Here is a 14,901-nt window from a genome sequence, read left to right as displayed (position 1 = left end):
CTGGCAATGAAGGTCAACATTCCACCTGTCTCCATGGGGCAGGCACAGTAGTGTCGTGGTTAGCGTAACACTATTACAGCGCCAGCGACCCGGGTTCAATTCTGGCCACTGTCTGTAATGAGTTTGTACGTTCTCCCTGTGTCTGCGTGGGTTTCCTCCGGGTGCTCTGGTTTCCTCCCACGTTCCAAAGGCAGACGGGTTAGGAAGTTGTGGGCATGCTATGTTGGTGTCTGAAGAGTGGCGACACTTGCGGGCTGCCCCCCAGAACACTCTACGCAAAAGATGCATTTCACTGTGTGTTTCCATGTATGTGTAACGAATAAAGAAATCTTATCTGATATAAATGTACAGTATTGCATATCATGACTTATATGGGTAGTGATTTATTTACTTTTTTTGGCTTAAAATAGGCAATGCAACATGCCGGCTCTTGCTCCACCCTTCCCCTCATCCTTCTGTACCGACTATCTCCCCTCTGTCTTTCAGTCTGCAGGAAGGGTCTCGACCCGAAACGTCGCCTGTCCATTTCCCTCCACAGTTGCTGCCCGACCTAGTGAGTTCCTCCAGCACTTTGAGTGTTGATGCAACATACTGTAGGTCTCCAGTTAGACAACACTGCAGAACAACAAGTACCCACAGTGTGTAGGAGGACAGTGCAGGGTTGGCTGAGATCCATACCTTCACCACATGTGTACCTACCATAACTAGCATACCATACTTACCATAACTAGCATCCAGGGGCTTGGACTGTTGACCCAGAGACTAGATCAAATTCCACAGCGGCAGTTGAGAAATTTAAAATCATGGAATTAAATAAATCATGCGATTAAAAAAGGCAGTAATAATAACCCAGAAGTGACCAGATTGTCAAAATAAAACTCATCTGGTTCATTGATGACCGTGAGGGAGGGACATTTGTTCTCCTTCCCCATTCTGGTCACACCAGACACAAACCAATGAGACGGACTACACGAGCAAGTGTGCCTCCTCAGTACAGGGGCAATGGGTTTGGAGATTAAATTCCAGCATTGCCAGTGATGTCACTTACATAACTGAGGGTAGTGGAGTCTCGAACTCAAAGGGACAGGTTTAAAGTGCGAGAGGAAGGATTTAAAGGGGACCTGAGGGGCAAGTTTTCAACACACAGGGTGTGTATATGATTCAAGCTGCTAGAGGAACTGGCAGAGGCGGGTACAATTACAACATTTAGAAGACATTCGGACAGGTACGTGGATCAGAAAGGTTTAGAGGGATATGGGTTAAATGCGGGCAAATGGGACCGGCTTAGGTGGCACCATGGTCGGCATGGACGAGTTGGGCCGAAGGGCCTGTTTCTGTGCTGTGTGACTCTGTGACTCCGTGACTGTGTGTTACCCTGACACCTCAGCTGGGAGTTTAGAGAAAATTAATGTCCTGTAATTTGGATTATTGTTTTCCCTGGTCATTCTCTTCGACCTTCTGGGAGAAGATCCAGGAGCTTGAAAGCCCCGACGTCCAGACTCAGGAACAGCTTCTTCCCCACTGCTGTCAGACTCCTGAACCAGTCACCTCCCTCACATCCCCTTCCCGGCGGTGCTGCCACGTTCCCGGACTCTGAACTCTCCCTCTCTCCATTATTCCGTTATTGTCACTTCAGCATTTGTGTCTGCACTGCCTCAGACCGCACGACAGTCTCTGCACCGTCCTGTTGTTCTGTGCTCGTCGCTGTATTTATTGTTGTATTTGTTATCACCACGTACACTGTTCACTCTGTGAGCTTCACACCAGCAAGGAGTTTCATTGCACCCTGGTGTGTATGACAATAATCTAACCTGAATCTAAGTCACTGGGTGTTGGAAAATTACAGAATTATAGAACGTTCTGTTGCAATCCATTCAGCACGACATGCCTGTACCTGATCTGTGACTGAGACCCACTGCCGGGCAATGCTCACCTAGAAGTCCTTTGATTTCGGGGTCTGATTCTAGTCGTACATTGACAGTCATACGGCAGAGTCAGGCCCTTCCGCCAACATGTCCATGCTGTCCGTACACATTTTCCAGCCCTCCTATAAATTGTGTTCAGTTCTGGTCGCCTCATTATAGGAAGGATGTGGAAGCTTTAGAGAGGGTGCAGAGGAGATTTACCAGGATGCTGCCTGGATTGGAGAGCATGTCTTATGAGGATAGGTTGAGCGAGTTAGGACTTTTCTCTTTGGAGAGGAGGAGGATGAGAGGTGACTTGATAGAGGTGTACAAGATGATAAGAGGCATAGATCGAGTGGACAGTCAGAGACTTTTTCCCAGGGCAACAATGGCTAACACGAGGGGACATAATTTTAAGGTGATTCGAGGAAGGTATAAGGGGGATGTCAGGGGTAAGTTTTTTACACAGAGAGTGGTGGGTGTGTGGAACGCACTACTGGCAGAGGTTGTGAGGGCAGATACATTAGGGACATTTAAGGGACTCTTAGATAGACACATGAATGATAGAGAAATGGGGGGCTATGTGGGAGGAAAGGGTCAGATAGATCTTAGAGCAGGATAAAATGTCGGCACAACATCGTGGGCCGAAAGGCCTGTACTGTGCTGTAGTGTTCTATGCTCTATGTTCTAGTTATTCAAGGGTTCATCTCGATACTTTTTAAATGTTGTGAGGGTCACCTGTCTCCACCACCCCCTCAGGCGGTGTTCCAGATTCCAACCCCACTCTGGGGGGAAGAAATTCATCCTCAGGTCCCCAGTCTTGAAAGGATGAGGTGATTCCGAGATACAGGATCTACCTGCATTTGGACAGAACAAGACTCACTATGGACAGTCAGCACAGCTTTGTGTGTGGGAGAACGTGCAAACTCCACACAGACAGCACCGGAGGTCAGGATTGAACCCGGGTCTCTGGAGCTGTGAGACAGAGTCTCCACCACTATGTCACTGTCGGCTGGAAACAACTGAGATGTTCGCAGCCAAAAGTGGCTCTATAAAGACAAAACTGAGTGCAAGAAACAAAAGACTGAGGAACAGGTCACAACTTCTAATGTCAGGCTCCTCAGCTCCAGAAAAGGTACCTCAGAAAGGACCTCTTCTGGGGACTAGACAGGAAAGTTTGATGTGCAACATTGCATCAAGTTAAATAACAGAGGACAAAAGCAGACTGATTAAAATTAGAGATTTGTCCGTTCAGTTTTTCTCAAAGAACAATATTTGGTTTTGTGTTCTCTGGTAGTGTAGAGGGCAGGCATGGTAGCGTAGTGGTTAACGTAACACTCTACAGTGCCAGTGACCTGGGTTCAATTCTGCCGCTGTCTGTAAGGAGTTTGTACGTTCTCCCCATGTCTGTGTGGGTTTCCTCCGGGTGCTCCGGTTTCCTCCCACATTCCAAAGACGTACAGGTTAGGAAGTTGTGGGCATGCTATGTTGGTGCCGGAAGCGTGGCGACACTTGCGGGCTGCCCCCAGAACACTCAATGCAAAAGATGCGTTTCACTGTGTTTCGATGTACATGTGACTAATAAAGAAATCTTATGTTGATAACAAGTCCAGTTACTCACCCTTACATTACCAAATGGAAAGTAGGCAGGGGCCAGGACTTGTGCGCAAGCCTCCTCACCCAAGTTTTTTTGTGGTACTTCCTCGGAACGAAGCTCACAAAGAATAAGGTACGCTGATGAGTTTCATGGAATTAATGTGGTACTGCACAGGGGGACATTCAACCTGTTCCAGCCCTGCAGCTCGCTACAAATATTCAAATAATCCAGGTCAATGTCAATGTCGAGTTTCTGCACAAGTCCATGTGTGCATGGGTGCAATGAAAGCTTACCTGCAGCAGCATCACAGGCACACGGCATCAGATAAGCAGCATTCACAAGAAAAACTTAAACATAAACACAATTTTTACAAGAAAGGATGCAATTTTAACACTGTAGTGCAAAGTGATCAAAGTGGTCATAGTGTTGCTAAACTCTCGTGATTATGTGTCTATTCCATTGGAGTATTTATCCGGTTCCTTTAGAATGTTATTAGTGAGTCTGTGTCCACCACACTTTCTGATGGTGCGTTCCAGATTACACCAATGTATTTAGTGTAAAAACCCAATGCTGTCTCTTCTTCGTCAGTCACCTTCAGTCTGTGTTTATTTACCATTGGCACAGGAATCTGTTTCTCTCCTCTATCTCCTCTGACCTAAGAAACCAACCACAGCTTTCACAGAGTCAGCCCTGACACTGTGATAGCAAATCACATCATTTTTCCAAATGCATTGCCCAGAATTGTGCACAATCTGCAGCTGTGTTTTAACCAGTATGCAGCATAACCTCCAGTACTTTTGTAACCAACTCCACTAATAACAGAGTGAAAAAGATCTTTTGTTTAAGAAAGTCTTCTCAATGTGTTTCCCAGCCCCAGTACCAGGCTGATTGACCCCTCACTCCCATGTCTATTCTATTCCTCTTTCCTGAACAGGGTTAATATTTGCATTCACCAATAGAACACAGAACAGTACAGCACAGGAACAGGCCCTTCGGCCCACAATATCTCTGCTGACCATGATGCCAAATTAAACTAAATCCCTTCTGCCTGCACATGGTCCATATCCTCCCATTCCCTGCATATTTTTGTGTTTCTCTAACAGCTTCTTAAACGCCCCCATCTGCCTCCACCACCTCCCCTGGCAACCCGTTCCAGGCACCCACCACTCTCTGTGTAAAAAAAACCTGCCCCACACATCTCCTTTGAACTTTCCCCTCTCACCTTAAATGCATGACCTCTAGTATTTGTCATTTCTACCCTGGGAAAAATATTTTGACTGTCTGCCCTGTCTGTGCCTCTTATAATCTTATAAACTTCTATCAGGTCTCCCCTCAGTCTCTGTCACTCCAGAGGAAACAACTCAAGTTTGTCCGACCTCTCCTGGTAGAACATGCTCACTAATCCAGGCAGCATCCTGGTGAACCCCTGGCCGTCTCCCTCTCCACTCTCAGTCCTGATGCAGGATTTCAACCTGAAATGTCGACAATTCCTGTCCCCCCCACAGATGCTGCTCGACCTGCTGAGTTCCTCCAGCAGATTGTTTGTTGCTCCAGATTCCAGCATCTGCAGTCTCTTGTGTCTCCTGGTGAACCTCTTCTGCACCCTTTCCAAAGCCTCCACATCCTTCCTGTAATGGGACGACCAGAACTGCACACAGTTTCTGTGCTGTAGCACTCTATGACTCCATGCTCTAAGTGTGGCCTAACCAAAGTTTTATATAGCTGCAATGTTACTTCCTGACTCTTATAACTCAATGTCCCAACCAGTGAAGGCAAACAAGACGTACTTGTGTTGCCACTTTCAGGGAGTTATGGACTTGGACCCTAAGATCCCTCTGTACATCAATGCTGTTAAGGATCCTGTCATTAACTGTATACTTTCCCCATACACTTGACCTGCCAAATTGCAACACCTCACACTTGCCTGGATTAAACTCCATCTGCCATTTCTCTGCCCCTATCTGTAAATGATCGATATCCTGCTGTACCCTCTGACCACTTTCCTCACTGTCCACACTTCTACCAATCTTTATGTTGTCTGCAAACTCACTAACCCACCCACTGACATTTTCATCCAGGTCATTTATATACATCACGAACAGCAGAGATCCCAGTCTGGATCCCTGAGGAAAACCACTGGTTGTCGACCTCCAGTCAGAATGAGTCCCATTGACCACTATCCTCTGTCTTCTACGGACAAACCAATTCTGAATCCAAAGGGCCAAATCACCGTGGATCCTGTGCATCTCAACCTTCCTGATAAACCTCCCGTGAAGGACCTCGTCAACCGCCCTACTCCAGTCCGTACCCTGCCCCGCAGGCCATTGGAAGACTGGGCACGGCAGGCACAGTAATGTTAGGGCAGGCACAGTAGTGTAGCAGTTAGTGTGATGCTATTACAGCACCAGTGACCTGGGTTCAATTCCGGCTGTGGTCCGTAAGGAGTTCGTACGTTTTCCCCGTGTCTGCGTGGGTTTCCTCCGGGTGCTCCGGTTTCTTCCCACATTCCAAAGACATATGGGTTAGGAAGCTGTGGGCATGTTATGTTGGCGCCGGGAGTGTGGTGACACTTGTGGGCTGCCCCTAGAACACTTTACGCAAAAGATGCATTTCACTGTGTGTTTCAATGTACATGTGACTAATAAAGATATCTGATCTCTCATCTCTCATCTTATCTCATCTCAGAATCTCCACAATTTTCACCTTTTTTTGCCAGTAACCTGGGATACATCCCATTTTGGACATAAACTTCATTTTTTGAGAGCAAAACAAACTGTAGATAGTAGAAATCTGAAAGAAAAAAGAGGACAACAGATGGAAACAGATCCCAACCGTTACTCCCACTGCCCAGAGGAAGTTATTTGGTCTCTCCCTATCAGAGATAGTCCCTCTGTTCTGCTCATCCTTCCCCCACCTTCTCCCCTGATAAAACTAACCAATCCTCTTTCCCAATTCTAGTGAAGAGTCCCAGACTTGAAACATTCACTGGTTCTCCTTCTACAGATGCTGCCTGACCTGCTAAGTGTTTCCAGCATTTTCTGGTTTTACTCTGGTTTTATCTGACTTGATAGAGGTGCACAAGATGATAAGAGGCATAGATCGAGTGGACAGTCAGAGACTTTTTCCCAGGGTGACAATGGCTAACACAAGGGGGCATAATTTTAAAGTGATTGGAGGAAGGTATAAGGGGGATGTCAGGGGTAAGTTTTATACACAGAGAGCGGTGGGTGTGTGGAGCGCACTGCCGGCAGAGGTTGTGGGGGCAGATACATTAGGGACATTTAAGAGACTCTTAGATAGACACATGAATGATAGAAAAATAGGGGGCTATGTGGGAGGGAAGGGTTAGATAGATCTTAGTACAGGATAAAATGTTGGCACAACATTGTGGGCCGAAGGGCCTGTACTGTGCTGTCGTGTTCTATGTTCTGTTCTTATTTCAAGGACTGCATGCATTTTAAGCACCTTTTTATCTGTTTTAGTCCTAAATCAAATTAGATTTGATACCAGAAAAATTGTCTGGAATTGGTAAATTGGTTTATTATTGTCACTTGTACCGAGGTACAGTGAAAAACTTGTCTCGCATACCGATCGTACAGGTCAATTCATTACACAGTGCATCGAGGTAGTACAGGGTAAAACAATACAGAATGCAGAATTAAGTGTCACAGTTACAGAGCAAGTGCAGTGCAATAAGGTGTAAGGTCATAACAAGTATTTGAAAGAACATTATTAGTAATTCTTAGAGGCATTCTTAGATTAATTCTTAAGAGACCTTGCATCTTATTGCACTGCACTTTCTCTGTAGCTGTGACACTTTACTCTGTACTGTTATTGTTTTTACCTGTACTACATCAACGCACTCTGTACTGACTCAATGTAACTGCACCGTGTAATGAATTGACCTGTACGATCGGTGTGTAAGACAAGTTTTTCACTGTACCTCAGTACAAGTGACAATAATAAACCAATACCAATACCATAGTCTTTAGATTTAAAAGAGTGGTACAAAGCAGTTTGCCACGAGTCACCATGCTCCAAGGTTCACTTTGTGTGATGCACAGGAGACAAAAACATCACAATCATTTAAGGAACAGTTCGATGTCGTGATGAAAGGCTGTGGGGTCCTTTGGATGACTTAATTGTTAGAATATCCCTCGGCAATGCTTTGACTCTGATTTACTTTAGTTCTGACACCTTTAGCCCAAATGTTTATCCCAACATTTGTACATTCACAAATTAAAATAATGTACAAGATAAGTTCACGAGAGGTCAGAAAGACTTTATAAACATTGATGCTGGGTGTGGAAGCGTTCTCCACGACAGGCCTCTGCCTGAGACTCCGACACTAAATTCTGGTGGTCAGATTTACAAAGTTGTGCAATTCACATTCAGTGGTTTTTCCTTTTTCTTTGCACTATTTATTTATTTTGTAATTGATATTAATTTGATGTCTTTGCACTGTACTGCTGCCACAAAACAACAAATTCCATGTCATACGTCAGTGATAACGGGGAGGCACGGTAGTGTAGCAGTTAGCGCAATGCTATTACAGCGCCAATGATCGGGGTTTGATTCCCGTCACTGTCTGTAAGGAGTTTGTACGTTCTCCCCGTGTCTGCGTGGGTTTCCTCCGGGTGCTCTGGTTTCCTCCCATATTCTAAAGACGTACGGGTAGGTTAATTTGGGGTTTAAAATGGGTGGCGCGGACTCGTTGGGCCAGAAGGGCCTGTTACCCCGCTGTAAATAAAATAAACGGGGTTCTGATGGAGTCCGGGTGTGAGCTGGTCCCTGACCTCTGAGCGCCATCTGCTGGATAGTGCAATTGTAAAAAGTCACCCCTTCTGCACTGAACCGTGTCAGTCACACACATGCATGGCTGTAACTAAGGCCCCAGTCCTTGAATAATACAAATCTAATCATTTCAGATTTAAAGTTAAGAGTTGACATTGCATCAGCCACCATCAACAGATGACAATACCAAACATTAACAACAGTGCCTAGAACAGTTTGTAACTTCACTCTGGAAAGGCCTCTGTCATCCCTGCCCCCTAATCCTAGCCTCACTGACCAGCAGACACGAGCTCAATCTGATCTATTAGTTCTCCCCGAAAAACTGAAGACTTTGATCAAATCAGGCATAAACATCCCTCCGTCCCTCTCTGACAAAACCTTTCTGCCATCCTATATTTTAGCAAAATTACAGGGCCTGTTATGTGCTGTAATGTTCTCTGTTCTATAGAAGTACTTGAACCAAATCCCCAAAGTGGAACCTTTCAGTGAGCATGAGATAAGATGTTTATTGCTCCTGAAATAAACATCTGCCAGGACAGGCAGTAAAGGTTCCAGATCTTTACCTCCGCACACCACTTCATTCACCACCCAGGGCCCACCATCTCATTCCATGGAGCAGGAGAGAGAAACTGTCACCAAGCTCAGTTCAGTGGTGACACGTGGGTGATGATTCGGGGCAGAGTGTGAGATCATGCACAGTCAGGCCATGGATTTCCATGGACACTCCTGGCCCAACACGCCAGCATCAACACTGCCTAGAGTAGTTGTGCAGGTTGCACCCCCATTCTGCAAAGATCTGTCTGTTTAGGACCAGCTGGGATACAATGAAACTAGATCATCTACCAGAAGATGCCCCTTCCCAACCCTCCTTTAAACAAACCTGAACTCAGAACTCATCTTGAGTAGTAATTAATGCACTCAAATGTTTTGCTCTCATTTAGCTCCTAACCTGACCCTTCTGAAGGAATGGTGAAATCCAATCAGCCAAAGTTTAACAACGTTAGGTTACTGGCCTGGTTGCACAAGATTTGTTTTGGTCAACTCTTCCTGGTAATTGGTTTATTATTGTCACGTGTACCGAGATACAGTGAAAAGCTTTTGTTTACGTGCCTCCAGACAGATCATTCCATACCTAAGTACATCGAGGTAGTACAAAGGAAAACAGAATGCAGAATATAGTGTTACAGTTACAGAGAAAGTGCAGTGCAGGCAGACAATAAGGTTTAAGGGCCACAACGAGGTAGATTGAGAGATCAAGAGTTCACCTTTATCATATAGGAGGTCCTTTCAAGAGTCTGATAGCAGCTGGATAGAAGCCGTCCTTGAGCCCGGAGGTGCTCATTCTCAAGCTTTTGTATCTGGGTTTTTGATTATGTTGGCTGTTTTCCCAATGCAGCAGGAGGTGTAGACAGATTCCACGGAGGGGAGGCTGGTTTCCGTGATGGACTGGGCTGTGTCCACAACTCCCTGCAATTTCTTGCAGTCTTGGGCAGAGCAGTTGCCGTACCGAGCCGTGATGGATGCTTTCTATGGTGCATCTGTAAAAGTCAGTGAGGGTCATCGGGCACATGCCAAATTTCCTTAGCTTTCTGTGGAAGTAGAGACACTGGTGAGCTTTCTTGGTCATGGCATCTACATGGTTGGACCAGGACAAGTTGTTGGTGATATTTACACCAAGGAACTTAAAACTCTAAACCATCTCCACCTCAGCACCACTGATACAGACAGGGGGGTGTGCTCGACCCTGCTTCCTAGCAATACGAGCAGTGACCTGCACATGGTCCTTTAGATCATTTCAGCGGGAGGTTTGGAGAAAGCGTCACCAACTGTAGGAACATTGTGATTTGATGGAATTCTATGTGCAGCTTATTTAGAAGCAGTCTGCATTCTCTTGAACCATGCGTGTTCTCTTGTGGCCCATGTTCTTCTGTTCCCCACAACGACCTCCTCAAGGTCCAGAACACTGAATGCACTGGTCCAGACTTCACTGCAACCAAGTGGCCAGGAAAGGGCAGGTCCTGGAACAATCTGTCCATCCATAAAACCACAGGCAGCCTTTGACAGACACTGTGCACGACTTTGTCAACTCGCAGGGCTGAGCTCTGAAAAGGAATAAATATATATTTTTTAAAATCGCATTTAAAATATTAGTGGAATTTAAATGAATGCCCCCCCAACCCCACCCCCACCACCTCCCCCCCACTTGCACCCCCTGCCCCCACCACCTCCCCCCTGCCCCCCACCCCCACCACCTCCCCCCCACTTGCACCCCCTGCCCCCACCACCTCCCCCCTGCCCCCTTGCCCCACCACCTCCCCCCACTTGCACCCCCTGCCCCCACCACCTCCCTGCCCTTGCCTCTACCCCCCCCCACCCACTCCAGTACAGGAGTTGGGACTTCCTGTCACAGCGACACAAGATGTTGGGGAGACGGCTCTTGGACTATTGTGTGCAGTTCTATTCGCTGCTGTAGGAAGGATGTAGCGCACTAAATCAGCACCTCAGTATGTCCACTTTAATGCGAGAAGTATCAGGAACAAGGCTGATGAACTTAGAGCATGGGTAAGTACATGGAACCGTGACGTAGTGGCCGTGACAGAGACTTGGCTGCCACAAGGGCAGGAATGGCTGCTGGATATTCCGGGGACAGAGACGGAGGTAAAAGCGGTGGGGGAGTGGCTTTGCTGATCAGGGACAGTGTCACAGCTGCAGAAAGGGAGGACGTCCTGGAGGGATTGTCCACTGCGTCAGTGTGTGTGGAAGTCAGAAACAGGAAGGGAGTGATCACTCTACTGGGAGTATTCTACAGACCCCCCCAATAGCAGCAGAGACACTGAGGAGCAGATCGGGATTTTGGAGAGGCGCAAACATAACAGGATTGTTGTCCTGGGTGATTTCACCTTCCCTAATATTGATTGGCACCTCCTTAGTGTAAAGGGGATAGATGGGACGGAGTTTGGTGTGTACAGGAAGGATTCCTGACACAGTATGGGACAGGCCGACTAGAGGAGAGGCCACACTGGACCTGGTACTAGGCAATGTGCCTGATCAGGTTTCAGATCTCTCGATGGGAGAGCATTTTGGAGATAGTGATGGTAACTCCTTGACCTTTACCATAGCCTTGGAGAGGGATAGGAGCAGACAATATGGGAAAGTATTTAACTGGGGGGGGGAGGAATTATGATGCTATTAGGCAGGAACTTGGGAGCATAAGTTGGGAACAGATGTTCTTGGGGAAGTGCACAGTGGAAATGTGGAGGTTGTTTAAGGAATACTTGCATGGGCTTCTTGATAGGTCTGTCCAGCGCTAGCAACCTTGGTTCAATTCCTGCCACTGTCTGTAAGGAGTTTGTACGTTCTTCCCGTGACTGCGTGGGTTTCCTCCGGGTGCTCCGGTTTCCTCCCACATTCCAAAGGCATATGGGTTAGGGAGTTGTGGGCATGTTATGTTGGCACCGGCAGCGTGGCGACACTTGCAGGCTGCCCCCAGAACACTCTACGCAAATGATGCAATTCACTGTGTGTTTCGATGTACATGTGACTAATAAAGATATCTTATCTTATCGAGGCAGGGTAAGGATGGTCGAGTGAAGGAATCGTGGTTGACACAAGATGTAGAATGTCTTGTCAAGAGGAAGAAAGAAGCTTACCTAAGGCTTAGAAAGCATGGATCAGACAGGGCCCTGGAGAGTTACAAGGTAGCCAGGACGGAGCCTTAGAATGGACTCAGGAGAACTAGAAGGGGGCATGAGAAGTCCTTAGCGAGTCAGATCAAGGAAAATGCCAAGGTGTTCTACATGCATGTGAAGAATAAGAGAATGACTAGAGTGAGGTATAAAAGGGGAAACGTGCCTGGAGTCGGAAGAGGCGCGGGAGGTCCTTAATGAATACTTTGCTTCAGTCTTCACCAGAGAGGGAGATCTTGACATTTGTGAGGATGGTGTATGACAGGCTCGACGTGAGGGAAGAGGATGTGCTGGAACTTTTGAAAAACATTAGGATAGATAAGTCACCTGGGCCTGATGGGATATATCCAAGGTTATTACGGGAAGCGAGGGAAGAGATTGCTGCGCCTTTGGCGATGATCTTTGCGTCCTCACTGGCCACAGGAGTGGTGCCAGATGATTGGAGGGTGGCAAATGTTGTTCCTTTGTTTGAGAAAGAGAGTAGGGATAACCCTGGGAACTGCAGACCAGTGAGCCTTACTTCAGTGGTGGGCAAATTACTGGAGAAGATTCTTAGAGACAGGATTTATGGGCATTTGGAGAAGCATAGGCTGATTAGGGACAGTCAGCATGGTTTTGTGAGGGGCAGGTCGTGCCTCACGAGCCTGATTGAATTCTTTGAGGATGTGACAAAGCACATTGATGAAGGGAGAGCAGTGGATGTGGTGTACATGGATTTTAGTAAGGTGTTTGATAAGGTTCCTCATGGAAGGCTCATTCAGAAGGTGAGGAGATATGGGATCCAGGGAAACTTGGCTGTGTGGACTCAGAATTGGCTCACTCATAGTAGAGGGTGGTGGTAGATGGAGCGTATTCTGCCTGGAGGTCGGTGTCCCAGTGGTGTTCTGGGACCCCTGCTCTTTGTGATTTTTATAAATGACTTGGATGAGGATGTGGAAGGGTGGGTTAGTAAGTTTGCTGATGATACAAAGGTTGGTGGTGTTGTGGATAGTGTAGGAGGTTGCTGCAGATTACAACAGGATATTCATAGAATGCAGAGCTGGGCTGAGAAGTGGCAGATGGAGTTCAACCTGGATAACTGTGAAGTGATACACTTTGGACGATTGAATTTGAAGGCAGAATATAAGGTTAATGGCAGGACTCAGCAGTGTGAACGAACAAAGGGATCTTGGGGTCCACATCCATCGATCCCTCAAGGTTGCCACACAGGTCAATAGGGTTGTTAAGGGGGCATATAGTGTGTTGGCCTTCATTAGTTGGGGTATTGAGTTCAAGAGCTGTGAGGTGATGTTGCAGCTCTATAGAACTCTGGTTAGACCACACTTGAGTATTTTGTTCAGTTCTGGTCACCTCATTATAGGAAGGATGTGGAAGCTTTAGAGAGGGTGCAGAGGAGATTTACCAGGATGCTGCCTGGATTGGAGAGCATGTCTTATGAGGATAGGCTGAGCAAGTTCAGGCTTTTCTCTTTGGAGAGGAGGAGGATGAGAGGTGACTTGATAGAGGTGTACAAGATGATAAGAGGCATAGATCGAGTGGACAGTCAGAGACTTTTTCCCAGGGCGACAATGGCTCACACAAGGGGACATAATTTTAAGGTGATTGGAGGAAGGTATAAGGGGGATGTCAGGGGTAAGTTTTTTTTTACAGAGAGTGGTGGGTGTGTGGAACGCACTGCCGGCAGAGGTTGTGGGGGCAGATACATTAAGGATATTTAAGAGACTCTTAGAGAGACACATGAATGATAGAGAAATGGAGGGCTATGTGGGAGGGAAGGGTTAGATCAATCTTAGAGCAGGATAAAATGTCAGCACAGCATTGTGGGCCGAAGGGCCTGCACTGCACTGTAATGGTCTATATTCTGTATCTATGCTCTCATCATGAGTCACATTTACTCCTGCTCGTTGAAAATCCTGGATGTGAAGGCTTTGGAGGGGGTGCAGAAGAGGTTGAACAGGATGTTGCCTGGGTTGGAGGGTAGGAACTATCAGGGGAGGTTTGTTAAATTTGGGTTCTTTTATCTGAAGCATCAGAGGCTGAGGGTGACCTTACAGAAGTTTATAAAACCATGAGGGGCGTGGATAATGTGGACGATCACAGTCATTTCTCCAGGGTGGGGGAGTCTAAAACCAGAGGGCACAGGTTTAAGGTGAGAGGGGAAAGATTGAAAGGAGATCTGAGGGGCAACTTTTCCACAGAGGGTGGTGGGTGTGTGGAACGAGCTGGCAGAGGAAGTGGCAGAGGGTGGTGGGTGTGTGGAACGAGCTGGCAGAGGCAGAGGGTGGTGGGTGTGTAGAACGAGCTGGCAGAGGCAGTGGCAGAGGGTGGTGGGTGTGTAGAACGAGCTGGCAGAGGAAGTGGGGCAGAGGCAGGGACAATAACAACATTTAAAAGACATTTGGACAGGTACTCGGACAGGAAAGGTTTAGAGGGATATGGGCCAAACGCAGGCAATTGGGACTAGCTCAGGTTGACAACTTGGTCAGAATAGACGAGTTGGGCCAAAGGGCCTGTTTCCCTGCTGTATACCTCTACGACCTCTGGCCCTAAAATCCCCTTCAAATGGATGGGTAAAGGTCCTGCATTGTTTGGAGCCCATGAAAGTCCCGGAAAAGGCCATCAGTCCTTCAGTCAGTCGGCCCTCTACTGAGACCATCCCTGACCTGTACCGTCTTCATTCACATCAAACCTTTATCATTTTACCACCTTGTCGAAAGCAAAAAGAAAGAAATCTGAGATTTAAGGTTATTTTGCACCACTATCTGCTACGTTTGGTGAAGACATGTGATTCTGCTGTCCTCTCTGTGGGTTAATGTTTGCTAATTTCCTTCCACAAATACCCTGCCTAATTTCCGGGTGATGTCTGGCAATGGACCAAGTTCCTATTTACTCATTTTCATAACCTTAAACCTCAAACTCA

This window comes from Pristis pectinata, chromosome 10 (genome assembly GCF_009764475.1).
Source record: "Pristis pectinata isolate sPriPec2 chromosome 10, sPriPec2.1.pri, whole genome shotgun sequence".
Lineage (NCBI taxonomy): Eukaryota > Metazoa > Chordata > Chondrichthyes > Rhinopristiformes > Pristidae > Pristis > Pristis pectinata.
This window is presented reverse-complemented; position numbering follows the sequence as displayed.